Here is a 13,644-nt window from a genome sequence, read left to right on the forward strand (position 1 = left end):
AGGGCAGTATAGGGTCAGATGTATGGACTGATGGTTTAAGTGCATCAGGGTCTGATAATTCCATGGTGGCTGGTGGTGTGTGACAAATGGTCATGCTGGTGGGAACTTCTGATGTTTTTGAAGTTGGTGGTATGGGGGTTACAGTTGGGTGTATGTTGCTCGATCTGTTATAGAATTTATTCAGGGCTGAGATTAGCCCATCTTGTTTAACATTGTTACGTGTTTTGTTCCTATATTGGCTGGGAGGATGCCTGGGAGTATAGGGGTTTACCCCAGGTGGTTGCCTAGCGATGAGGGGAGGGGGTCTCTTACCATATTTTGTTGAGAGATGAGGCATGTTTAGCTGTAAGCTCATCAAAGGTTGGGGGGGTGGGGAGGGTTGATTGTTGTATGTTGAGGTAGGTACATCGTGCCTAGGAACATGATGGATGATCTTTTTGTTCCAGGAGAAAACTCTATCTAGATTGTAGTCATCGAGATCACATTTGAATTTACCCATTTTTGTGCTGATAATATTAACTTCATCTTTTTTGGTGTTATGTTTCAGGACTTCCAGCCAGCTGAAGGGAATAGGGACTGAAAAATTGGAAATTTCTTCCACGATAGGTTGGATTTGGGAAAGGAATTTGTCAAACCTATTTTGTCTGTGGGAAACAAGTATATTTATCCATTTTGCTGAGCAAAATTCTGCTATACTGGCCCATTCTTTTGAGTGATCGGTGTCTAGGAATGCAGGGCATTCTTTCATTATACGCAGGCCTCTGGGTGAGATTTTTGCGTCAATGTAAAGTGTGAGGAAGAATTTGTCCCACCACTGTAGGTTAGTGGATTGTATTAATCTTTCTAGTTGTTTGAATTTGCCACAGAGGCTGTGGCAGGTTTTGCCTTGTAGTGTAGCATCTTTACAGAAATTGATTGGAGATGGTGTGGAATATATTTCCTCCAAAATCAAGTATTTCTGATTATCAATAGTGGAGATAAAGTCCATTGTGTCAGATGAAAGTGATATGAGTGATGGGTGGATTTAGATAGAGCGGAGAAGTAATCCAGTTTGTGAGTCTCAAACAATATGTGAATATATAGAGTGTGGAAGCTGGATTATAAGGGAAGGGGTAATGGATAACATCAAGGGTAAAGAATCAGTTATGCCGAATAAAATAGGTTTCAGGTCATACAGTATACAAGGAGAAAAATGTGCAAATTCTGAATACAACGATTCCTTAATATTATGCAACAATGAAGGTGATAGTAAATAAATATATATGTAAAATATATATAAATAAATAAATAAATAAATGGATAGTGTGCATGAGATTTGCACAGTACAGGAAGAGTCTAATGCTCCAGGTAGAGGAGGGGGGGGGTTTGGAAAAATCCGGGGATGGACGGATGAGAGTTTTTTGCAGGGGTCACAACTATAACCTCAGGGCTGCCATCATTGGAGAACAGAAACCGTGTTCCGAGACTGTAACAAAAAAAGCAAGGGAAGAGGCGCCTCTAAGTGTAGATGTTTTAACGTAATTCCCCTCCCATTCACCCCACTCTCATCCTCAATAACACAATATAATGTAAATTAAATCAATACTATAATCGTATTTCACCCCTAATAATTAATTAATAAAATAAAAACCACAATTAGATCCTAACACCTAATCATTCTTCATTTATTATCATTATTATCATTATTTATCTATATCCTTACACATCTTAATGCCCTCTTTCTATATGTTCCCAATCACTCCATTTATCCTTATGGCCACCTAAGCACATTGCCCTCCGTGTCAACCACTGCTGACACCTGGTCTCTGTGTGTTTCTCCGTCCCCCGTCCTCCCCTCCCCTCCCCTTAGGCTCCGAGACACTGCCTGTTCCCAGCTGGTCCCCTCCCCCTCACTGCACGTCCAACACTCGCGCTCTCTCTCATAGGCTTACATTGCCGTCATGCCCAGCCCCGGTTCACGCCCCCCTGCACGTCCAACACTCGCGCTCTCTCTCATAGGCTTACATTGCCGTCATGCCCGGCCCCGGTTCACGCCCCCCGCACGTCCCGCTGTGTCCTCCTTCCTCATAGGCTTCTTGCCAACACGCCCCCCCTCGTCTCGCCGTGTCCTTGTCCCCCATAGGACGAACCTCCCCGTTCTCCCCCGCCCCCTTACAGGTCCCTACTATTGCCTTGTGCCAGCACCTCGTTCGTTGTTTTTTCTCCGTTTACATCACCGCCGTCCAGTCCCGCCCCTTTTTGCGTCCCCACTCGTCCTTGCCACTGCCCCCTTCCCCTATAAATTTTATCTCTTTCCCCACATAACCAGCTTGATAAAGGAGCGCGACTGCCGCACCACCGCAGTTTGTACGCTCAGGAAACACGTCGCATAATCCAGTGATGTCACCAGTGCCATCCTACTGCTACAAACACCTCCACTTTGTTTGACTGGCCTACAAGCTTTCTTCCCCACCGCCGCCGGCCTCAACACCCTACAGCGGTGAAAGACAGCTTCGCTCAGCACAAGTGCCCAGCAGGAAAAGGACCACAAGTGGCAGAACTGATGACTACCTCTAAAGAAACCTGTACAATGCCTATTTTTAACTTCTTAAATGTGAGTTGCCTGTACTCTTTTACATATTAAATTACGTTAAAACATCTACACTTAGAGGTGCCTCTTCCCTTGCTTTTTTTGTTACAGTCTCGGAACACGGTTTCTGTTCTCCAATGATGGCAGCCCTGAGGTTATAGGTGTGACCCCTGCAAAAAACTCTCATCCGTCCATCCCCGGATTTTTCCAAAACCCCCCCCCCCCCTCCTCTACCTGGAGCATTAGACTCTTCCTGTACTGTGCAAATAAGATGCACACTATCTATTTTATTTATTTATTTATATATATTTTACATATATATTTATTTACTATCACCTTCATTGTTGCATAATATTAAGGAATCGTTGTATTCAGAATTTGCGCATTTTTCTTCTTGTATACTGTATGACCTGAAACCTATTTTATGCGGCATAACTGATTCTTTACCCTTGATGTTATCCATTACCCCTTCCCTTATAATCCAGCTTCCACACTCTATATATTCACATATTGTTTGAGACTCTCAAACTGGATTACTTCTCCGCTCTATCTAAATCCACCCATCACTCATATCACTTTCATCTGACACAATGGACTTTATCTCCACTATTGATAATCAGAAATACTTGATTTTGGAGGAAATATATTCCACACTATCTCCAATCAATTTCTGTAAAGATGCTACACTACAAGGCAAAACCTGCCACAGCCTTTGTGGCAAATTCAAACAACTAGAAAGATTGATACAATCCACTAACCTACAGTGGTGGGACAAATTCTTCCTCACACTTTACATTGACGCAAAAATCTCACCCAGAGGCCTGCGTATAATGAAAGAATGCCCTGCATTCCTAGACACCGATCACTCAAAAGAATGGGCCAGTATAGCAGAATTTTGCTCAGCAAAATGGATGAATATACTTGTTTCCCACAGACAAAATAGGTTTGACAAATTCCTTTCCCAAATCCAACCTATCGTGGAAGAAATTTCCAATTTTTCAGTCCCTATTCCCTTCAGCTGGCTGGAGGTCCTGAAACATAACACCAAAAAAGATGAAGATAATATTATCAGCACAAAAATGGGTAAATTCAAACGTGATCTCGATGACTACAATCTAGATAGAGTTTTCTCCTGGAACAAAAAGATCATCCATAATGTTCCTAGGCACGGTGTACCTACCTCAACATACAACAATCAACCCTCCCCACCCCCCCAACCTTTGATAAGCTTACAGCTAAACATGCCTCATCTCTCAACAAAATATGGTAAGAGACCCCCTCCCCTCATCGCTAGGCAACCACCTGGGGTAAACCCCTATACTCCCAGGCATCCTCCCAGCCAATATAGGAACAAAACACGTAACAATGTTAAACAAGATGGGCTAATCTCAGCCCTGAATAAATTCTATAACAGATCGAGCAACATACACCCAACTGTAACCCCCATACCACTAACTTCAAAAACATCAGAAGTTCCCACCAGCATGACCATTTGTCACACACCACCAGCCACCATGGAATTATCAGACCCTGATGCACTTAAACCATCAATCCATACATCTGACCCTATACTGCCCTCAAATCAGGACCCCTGCTCTTCTTCTTTTTTAGTGTCCAGTCCTCCCCCAACCCCTGCCTCCAGAAAAAGAAAACTCACAGGAGAGATTGTAGAGGAGGACGAAGAAAACAACTATCCAAGAACGCAAAAGCACCAAAAACTGTAAAGATATTTAATCTTTCTTCCCACATCCTATCCCCTGCTGATACTTCGCTTCTCAGCCATGGACTAAATTTCGCTCCCATCAATAAACCCAATCCATTCCTTCTTTTCAAGGACCTTAATCTCTATATACGCAATCTCACCCTCAAGAGATACTTTCACATTAAACAGGACAAAGACAATAATATTGTGATCAGCCCACCACCGTTACCGCAGTCGGATCCCTCTGAAGTTTACCTCGAACCACCTGAACCTAATACCCATTCCTCCATTGAGGATTTCTATATTGACGATGAGGCTCTAAGACTCTACACCCAGCACCCGGAAACATCTCCTCCCATAACCCACTCCACCTTGAAACCCAAGTCCATCTTTTTCCCTACTCACTCAAAAGGCCCATACATCGAAAGCTTTTACAAAGTGGTCTATGCAGACCTGGTCAAATTATGTAGTTCCACCTCCGGTTCCAAACAGAACAACCTTTCAGCACCAGAAATCAAAGCACTAGACTCACTTCTACATGCAGACAACATAATTATCAAATCCGCAGATAAGGGAGGAGGCATTGTACTCCTTAACAGAGCGGATTACCTCAAAGAAGCTTATAGATTACTTTCTGATACCTCCACCTACTGTAGATTACACAAAGACCCCACTATAGACTTCGCCCAGGAAGCCGAAATCCTACTCAAACAAGCACTCCAGGACGGTATCTTATCCAAAATGGAATGCTCTTTTCTAAAAAAATCATTCTACCAAATACCATACTTCTATTTTCTCCCGAAAATTCATAAGGACCAACAACATCCCCCTGGGAGACCCATTGTTGCAGCGATGGACAGTGTCACCACAGGCTTCAGCCTGTATATTGACCAATTTTTACAACCTATTGTAACAGAACTTCAGTCGTATATTCGTGATGGGACTCATCTCCTGGAACTCTTATCCCCCTATAAGTGGGAATCCACTTACTCCTGGCTCTCTCTGGACGTCTGTTCTCTGTACACTTCCATCCCACACCAGTTTGGACTTATGGCCCTCGAACAATTTCTACTTCAAGAACCACTCCTCAATCCCCGCCAGGCAGAGTTTATCACAAACGCCACCAGTTTCTGTCTGACTCATAATTATTTTACCTTTTAATGGGGATTTTTACCAACAAACCCAAGGCACAGCCATGGGAGCGAATTTCGCCCCGTCATATGCTAACCTTGCCATGGGCTATTGGGAGACCCACCACATACATTCCAACAACCCTTTTGCAGAAAACATAGTTTTTTTCGGACGTTACATAGATGATATCATCATCTGGGACGGTGCCTCCAACCTGATCCCCCTTTTCCTACAACACTGTAACAGCAATACTTATGGTTTATCCTTCACATCAGTCTCCCACCCCTCAAACATGGCCTTCTTAGACCTTGAACTTGGATTCGACAAACAAACCATTGTCGCAAAAAATTACACCAAACCCACTGCAGGTAACTCTTACCTACACTACCAAAGCTGCCACCACAAACAATTGATCAACAACATCCCTAAGGGCCAGTTCTGCCGACTAAGACAGAACTGTACCCAGGACTCAGATTACATTGAACTCAGTGCCAACTTAAAGACCAAATTTACAGAAAAACAATACCCTGAAGACTTAGTTAATGCAGCCTATGAATTCTACTTACATGGGAAACCGCCTAAATCTGATAAACCGGCACAGGATCGCTCTACCCGATTCATAACCACATTCCACTCCAAACACAAGCAGATGGAAAAAATACTCTCTAACCACTGGAACATCCTCCAACAGGACCCACATCTAAAAACCGAACTCCCACCCCATCCCAGAGTTACCTACAGGAGAGCCCCAACTTGAAAAACAAAATTGCACCCAGTAAACTAAAACCCACCACAATACCACCATCCATACCGATCCTCATACCCATCACAGGCATGTACCAATGCCACAAAGCTAGGTGCAAAACTTGTAAATTTGTCCAACATGGCCAAAAAACTTTCACCACAAAAGGAAAAACATACGACCTAAAAGAATTCTACAATTGCTCCTCGGATTTCGTGGTATATTGCCTGACTTGCCCATGTGGCCTACTGTATGTGGGTCGCACCATTAGACCCCTGAGAACAAGATTTGGGGAACACAGACGATACATCGAGGGAGGAACTGACCCCCATAGTGTGCCAAGACACTTCTCTACAGTACACCAAAAATCCACTATAGGACTTCGTGTTTGGGTGATCGAACAAATTGACAGATCCCTCCCAGCAGCCGAAAGGTTTAAAAAGCTTTGTGCCAGAGAGACCTTCTGGATATATAGCTTAGATACACTCACACCCGGAGGTATCAACGAAAGCATTGAGATTCACACCATTCTATAATCCACTTAATTTCCGCTCTTACACAACACAGGCCTCTCAGCATACAAATATACCCAAATACACATCTCCCATCTATGTATTTGTTCTTATATGTATGTATGTATGTTTGTTTTGTGCTTTACACGTCTTTTTCAAATAAACCCCCCCCCCCCCAGCCCATTATACCCCAGCCCTTTTTTCCCCCGTGTGTGTTTTCTATAGTTGTCTTCCTTTGTCCAAATGCAATTCATAATCTTAAAATACCATATCTTACAGGATTCTGTCTTGGTTCCCCATACCCTAGGGGTGGCGGGTTGTAGTAAGCATAGCCCCTGGTTCCAGGCTCACAACAATACCCTTTCCCCCCCCCCACCCACCCCTTCTCTCTCTCTCCCCCCCTTTTCTCTCCCCCCCCCCCCCCCTCTCTCCCCACCCCACCATCCATTTTTCACGCGTCCCGCCGTGTCCTTGTCCCCCATAGGACGAACCTCGCCGTCCTCCCCCGCCCCCTTACAGGTCCCTACTATTGCCTTGTGCCAGCACCTCGTTCGTTGTTTTTTCTCCGTTTACATCACCGCCGTCCAGTCCCGCCCCTTTTTGCGTCCCCACTCGTCCTTGCCACCGCCCCCTTCCCCTATAAATTTTAGCTCAAGAGAGCTAAAATTCCCCACATAACCAGCTTGATAAAGGAGCGCGACTGCCGCACCACCGCAGTTCGTACGCTCAGGAAACGCGTCGCATAATCCAGTGACGTCACCAGTGCCATCCTACTGCTACAAACACCTCCACTTTGTTTGACTGGCCTACAAGCTTTCTTCCCCACCGCCGCCGGCCTCAACACCCTACAGCGGTGAAAGACAGCTTCGCTCAGCACAAGTGCCCAGCAGGAGAAGGACCACAAGTGGCAGAACTGATGACTACCTCTAAAGAAACCTGTACAATGCCTATTTTTAACTTCTTAAATGTGAGTTGCCTGTACTCTTTTACATATTAAATTACGTTAAAACATCTACACTTAGAGGCGCCTCTTCCCTTGCTTTTTTTGTGACAGTTTTCCATATTCTCTTATTTCTGCCAGTAAGGACGGTAGGGATATAACGAGGGATGTTATAAAAAAAAATTAGATCATCCGCATACGTCGCCAATTTCTGTTCTTCTCCTTTCGTTGTTATCCCCCTAATATTGAAATTTGCCCGTATCTTCCTTAAAAAAGGTTCTATTGTCAAAATGAAGATGATAGGCGACAATGGGCAGCCTTGTGTTGTTCCATTTTGAATAGGAAATGGCTCGGATATTTTATCATCTATTTTAACTCTCGCACTCGGCCCTGAGTACAGATTCGAGAACCAGCTCAGCATCTCTTCTCTTAAAACTATATGTTGTAACGTTGCTTTTAAAAACATCCATTCCACTTGATCGAAGGCTTTTTCTGCGTCACTAGATATTAATATCATTAGCTTCTTCTGTTTTTGTGCTAAGTGGATCGTGTTTACCACCCGCTGTGTGTTTTCTCTTCCCTCTCTCCCAGGTGTAAATCCCACTTGATCTGGGTGTATCAGATCTGGGATATGCTCTATTAGCCTTGTGGCAAGGATCTTGGTGAACACTTTCAGATCCACATTCAGCAATGATATAGGACGATAGCTCGCACATTGTGATGGATCTTTCCCTTCCTTTGGGATAACTGCTATATGTGCCAGTAACGTCTCATTCGGTATTATCTTTCCTTCACGCAATGAGTTATAGGCTGCTATAAATCTCGGAGCCAATTTCTCACCGAACATTCTATAATATGATAGGGTATACCCATCTGGACCTGGGGCCTTGCCCAATTTAGTATTTTTATTGCTTCCGTAAACTGCTCTGTTGTAATTGGTTCATCTAGTTTTCTAGTTATTTCTTCTGATAGTTTTGGCATCTGTGTTTCTTTAATATATTCACTAGCTGCATCTAGTTTCTTTTGGGCATTCTCTTGGGAGGGTTTCTCTTCCAACTGATATAGTCTCTCATAGTATTCCTTGAAACATTTTGCGATTTTCTCCGGGGTATTAACCATTTCGTCTTTTGATGTCCTAATTTGTGCAATATAATTACGTGTATGAGCTTCTTTTAGGACATTTGCTAACATCCTGCCCGGTTTGTTCCCAAACTCATAGAATGTTAGCCTCCCTCTAGTTAGTTTAGCTTTCGCTTTATCAATCGACAATAGATTCATTTTTTCCCGTGTATCATCTAGTTCTCGTTCTATTTGTTCATTTAGTTTATTTTTCCTATGTCCCCCCATCGCAATGAAGTTGCCTCTCATTACACACTTATGCGTTTCCTATAGACAAAAGGGAGTTATTTCTCCTGCGTCATTCGCCATGAAAAAAAATTTGAATTCTTCCCTAAGTTTCCCTTCGTATTCACTGTCTTTTAATAGGGTCTCATTTATCTTCCAATTCCATTCATTCTTATCTGCCTCTCCCCATTTTATTGTACAGCTTGTTGGAGCATGATCTGAGAGTGTAAAAGGACCAATAGAGGCATCTAGAAGGGATGTCGCTAGATTCTGGGGAAATTAGAACATAATCAATTCTAGTATATGTCCCATGTCTCGCCGCAAAGAACGTGTAATCCCTATCCTGTGTGTGAGCCACCCTCCAACTGTCAATCAGTTGCAATTATTGAAGGAGTTTCTTGGCTTTTCTTAATTTAGTATATGACAGATGAGAGGTACCCTTCGAGGTGTCCTTATAGGATCCAGAGCCATATTGAAATCGCCACCTATCACCAAAATTCCCTCCCTGTGTTGGTGTTTTGTAAACATGTTTCTAGGCAATTTATCTGATCAACGTTTGGTAAATATATGTTTACTAACGTAACCTTCTGTTGGTTCAAGGTTCCCTTCACTATTATGAGGCTTCCCCCCTCATCCCTAACTACCACAGAGTCCTTCCAGGCCATTTGTTTGGAAATTAGATATGTGCATTCCCGTTCGTACGAATGTCATTTTCGTACGAAAATGTTAATTTTTGTACCCGCAGAATAATGTGCACATATGAAAAAATTAAAGCACCAAAATACGAAAACGGGATTACGAATGAGCCGCATAACGAACAACCGCAAATACGAACGAACGATCTGACGAAAATACGACAAAACGAAAATGGCAAAAGATTGAAAATGACATCTATAACAAAAGATTTGCATTCTGTATCCTGTTTGAATCCCCTCTCTGCTCGTATCCTCAGCCGCATGTCCACATGACACCTACAACAAAAGATTTGCATTCTGTATCCTGTTTGAATCCCCTCTCTGCTCGTATCCTCAGCCGCATGTCCACATGACACCTACAACAAAAGATTTGCATTCTGTATCCTGTTTGAATCCCCTCTCTGCTCGTATCCTCAGCCGTATGTTTACACGACATCCACAACAAAAGATTTGCATTCTGTATCCTGTTTGAATCCCCTCTCTGCTCGTATCTTCAGCCGTATGTTCACACGACATCCACAACAAAAGATTTGCACTCTGTATCTTGTTTGAATCCCTTCTCTGTTCTCACCCTCAGTCGTATGCTCATATGACATCCACAACAAAAGACCCTGTATTTTGAATTCCTTTTTTCTGTTCGTATTTTGGATTCAACAGAATGCAAATCTTTTGCCACAGATGTCACACGAACACACGACCGAAAACACCAAAAGAAAAAGGACCCAAAACACAGAATGCAAATCCCTTGCCACAGATGTAATTTTCGTTTTTTTGAATGGGCAGTGAGTGTAGTTAGTAAAGCAGCTTCTCTTTTGTGCTGAGTAGTACAGTAAAGCCAAATACACTATTCTGTGGATTTTCATCTGAAGGGAGATCAGTTGGCCAGACTTTTGAACCTAAAAATGGTTTTCTGATGGAGTTTAAAAATGAACAAATTTTCTGAGAATGAACGGAAAACGATCGTTTTTATGTTTGTTGTTAAAAAAGTCTGACCAAGTGTATGGGGCTTAACAATCGTTAATATGGATGAGCCGCGTGTTGAAAGTGCCGCGAATCCCGCGATATATTTACGAAAAGTACAAAATGACGAAAATCCTTTTTCTGTTCGTATCTTCAGTCGCATGCCCACATGACATCCACAACAAATTGTCATAGATGTCACACGAACACACGACCGAAAACACAAACAGAAAAAGGAATCCAAAACACAGAATGCAAATCATTGACGAAAATTCACGAAAATTATTGTCTAACAAGTAACGAACATGAATTAAACAGAATAACGAACCATCCCGCATGTATGAAAATAAAACGGTAACGAAAATACGAAACGATCGGAATACGAAAAAATCTCGTCGTACGAAAAACGAACAGGAAAACGGGCGTCTTACGAAAAACGAACGGAAACGAACCTACGGAACGATGCGAAACAGAACAAAAAAACCGAAAACATTTTCTCTGCACATGTCTATTTCAAATAAAAATAGAGACTCCATATGATTTGGAACTCTGATGTACTATGATATAATGTCGGGAATCTGTGTTTTTTAAGGTTTGGCATTTTGTCCCCTTTAAAATGTGTTTCTTGTAAAAAAGTCATAGTCATATCTATCCCAACAGTTAACGTCACCCACAAGAGGGGGGTAGAGGGGAGGGAAGGGCGGAACAGCAGAAAAGGAGCAAAGGGGAGGGGAGAGACAACAACTCTCAACAACAAAACCCTCCCCACCCCCCAGGAGAACAGCCTCCCTTCGTCTGTGATAGCCTGGTGCCACTGCGGTACCCGGCCACCAAACCAAAAAAAAAACCCTGTAACACCTCCGACTTATCCTCTAACCAGAGGAGAGGCGTTTGTTATGGGGGGTGCTGTAGAGCAGAACAGAGCTAGTGCCTGGTGTCTCTGACCCATGCCCTCACTCTTTATCTCCATGTATTGTTTATAGTCTGATTTTTATCTTTTATTTTTACATTGCTTGCCTTCTCTAAATACTTTTCTCCCTTTCCCTTATCCTCTTTTCCTGTCCCTTTTAATCCCCTTCATTCCCCCTATATCTACTTATTAATTACTTATTGACTACTTAGCATATCTTCCTCCGTTTTTATCCGGTTTCACCATATCCACCTTGTTTTCTTATTAAATGGCACACAGAGAAAGATACAAAACAGGTTTACATACATGCATACGTACATGCATATATGTTCACATTATAATATTCTTTATAGACTGTCATGGACCTTGAGATATTAAAGTGTTTCTACTTGACATCTGTTACACAGGAGAGGGACATTCAATGCAAGGCTTTAGAAATGCTAAGTGGAACCAGCTTGCGAAATACCTTTTATTGTGTTCTGCAGGTTAAGAGCGGGTGTCGGAGTCAGTCCGTCTAGCTAGAATCGGGGCTTGAAGGTTAATTGAATCTATTATGTATGTTTGAAGATGTATGTGTTTACGCTAAGGGACTTTGTATTGTTCTAAAAGGTCAGAAGCCTGTCAGCTGTATTGAATTAGCATTCTATTGTCTAAAGCAATGTAACCTCTCAGAGGTAGTAATTAAGTAGACCGGGTTATTGTGTACATGGATTACCCCCTGGGGCTTCTGTCTCAATACACAAGTCTTTCTATCCAAGCTATTGGACCAATCCCTGTTGACAATTTCAAGTCCTCATTTGCATGGTCAAGGGGGACCTGAGTGAAGACTGCATATACTTTACAATTGACCAATAGGAAAGCGGTTGTTGGGAGTGGGATGTTCCAAATTCTGTATAAAAGTGTGCTGTGTAATTGAAAATAAAGAGTCCTGTTGGAACTTACATACAGCCTGCCTGGTGTTTGTTCTTAATGGGTCCGAATGGCACATAGCTGTAATTCGGATCCCGGAACCTTGGATGACTGGACCATCAGACGTTGCAATCTGCAAGCTGACTCACTGGTAGCAGAGGAGTGTCGGGAGAGCAGGACCTGGGCGAGGAAGGATCTCGTCACATAGACATATATACCCCTCTGGTAATCAGGTTCCCCCCTCTTCCCACCTTTATTTCCTCCATGGTCTCCTTGCTTTATTTGTATCTATGCTTAGACCTGCTCCCGTATGGTCCGTCCTCCCCCCTCCCTCTCCCTAGCCCCATCTCAAGAACTCTCTTACCCCTGTGTCTCCTTATGGGAGTGGAGGGAAAAGGAGTAAAAGGGAAAAATCCCCTTCACCAATAAACTCCAATATTTATTAAGTACGCATTTCCCCTCTCCTCCTTCTCCCCCCTCCTCCTTTGCCAAAAAAAAAGTTTTCAACGTGTTCAGAAGGCAACATAGGCCGTATGAAGTCCGCTGTACGGATTTCTACTTTGTTGCCACAGGCAACCGCACCATCTGCTTACTCTGTACACCCAGAGCAGGCTTCTCATACCTTTGCTTTGCTGGAGCCTGGGACAAAGGGCACTTGTAACTTCCACCATGTGTAAGATTGGGGTGATCAGACTCAAGCGGTGGGTGCGTTTTCAGTGAGTACGCCAGTCCAGAACTGAATTTTTAAGGGCATGGTAGCCCACTTTTATTTAAAATGACAGAAAAGTTCACAAAGGTATCAGTAGCCTACACAGGGGGTTCCACCATTACTGTATCTTGTACAGTATACACAATACTTTTGCCTCCTGGCTTACATTCTTGCCATATGGCTGCTTCAGGCATTTAGCCTAGGCCTTAGGTTTCTCCTCAGACCAAAAGACTTTCCTGGAGTTAAACTTACTCCTGATCAGCTCCTTGCTGCTCTATCACCAATGACATCTGCCTCCTGCAGACATGCATGCTCTGGCTGCGCTCATGCAGCCTCTGACTCCTCTCAGAGGGATGGGAGTCAACCTGACTCCTATGCACAGACTTCCTGTCTGTTGGGTGGGGCCCTAAACCATAGTCAGGTCACAACTAAATAGCCCAACACACAGCTGTGCAAACAGCGTGCCTTTCTCTCCAAAATCTGGCGTAAACTAGCAATCTTTAAGGTAGCACAGGGTCCCA

This window comes from Rana temporaria, chromosome 11 (genome assembly GCF_905171775.1).
Source record: "Rana temporaria chromosome 11, aRanTem1.1, whole genome shotgun sequence".
In the NCBI taxonomy this organism is placed as follows: domain Eukaryota; kingdom Metazoa; phylum Chordata; class Amphibia; order Anura; family Ranidae; genus Rana; species Rana temporaria.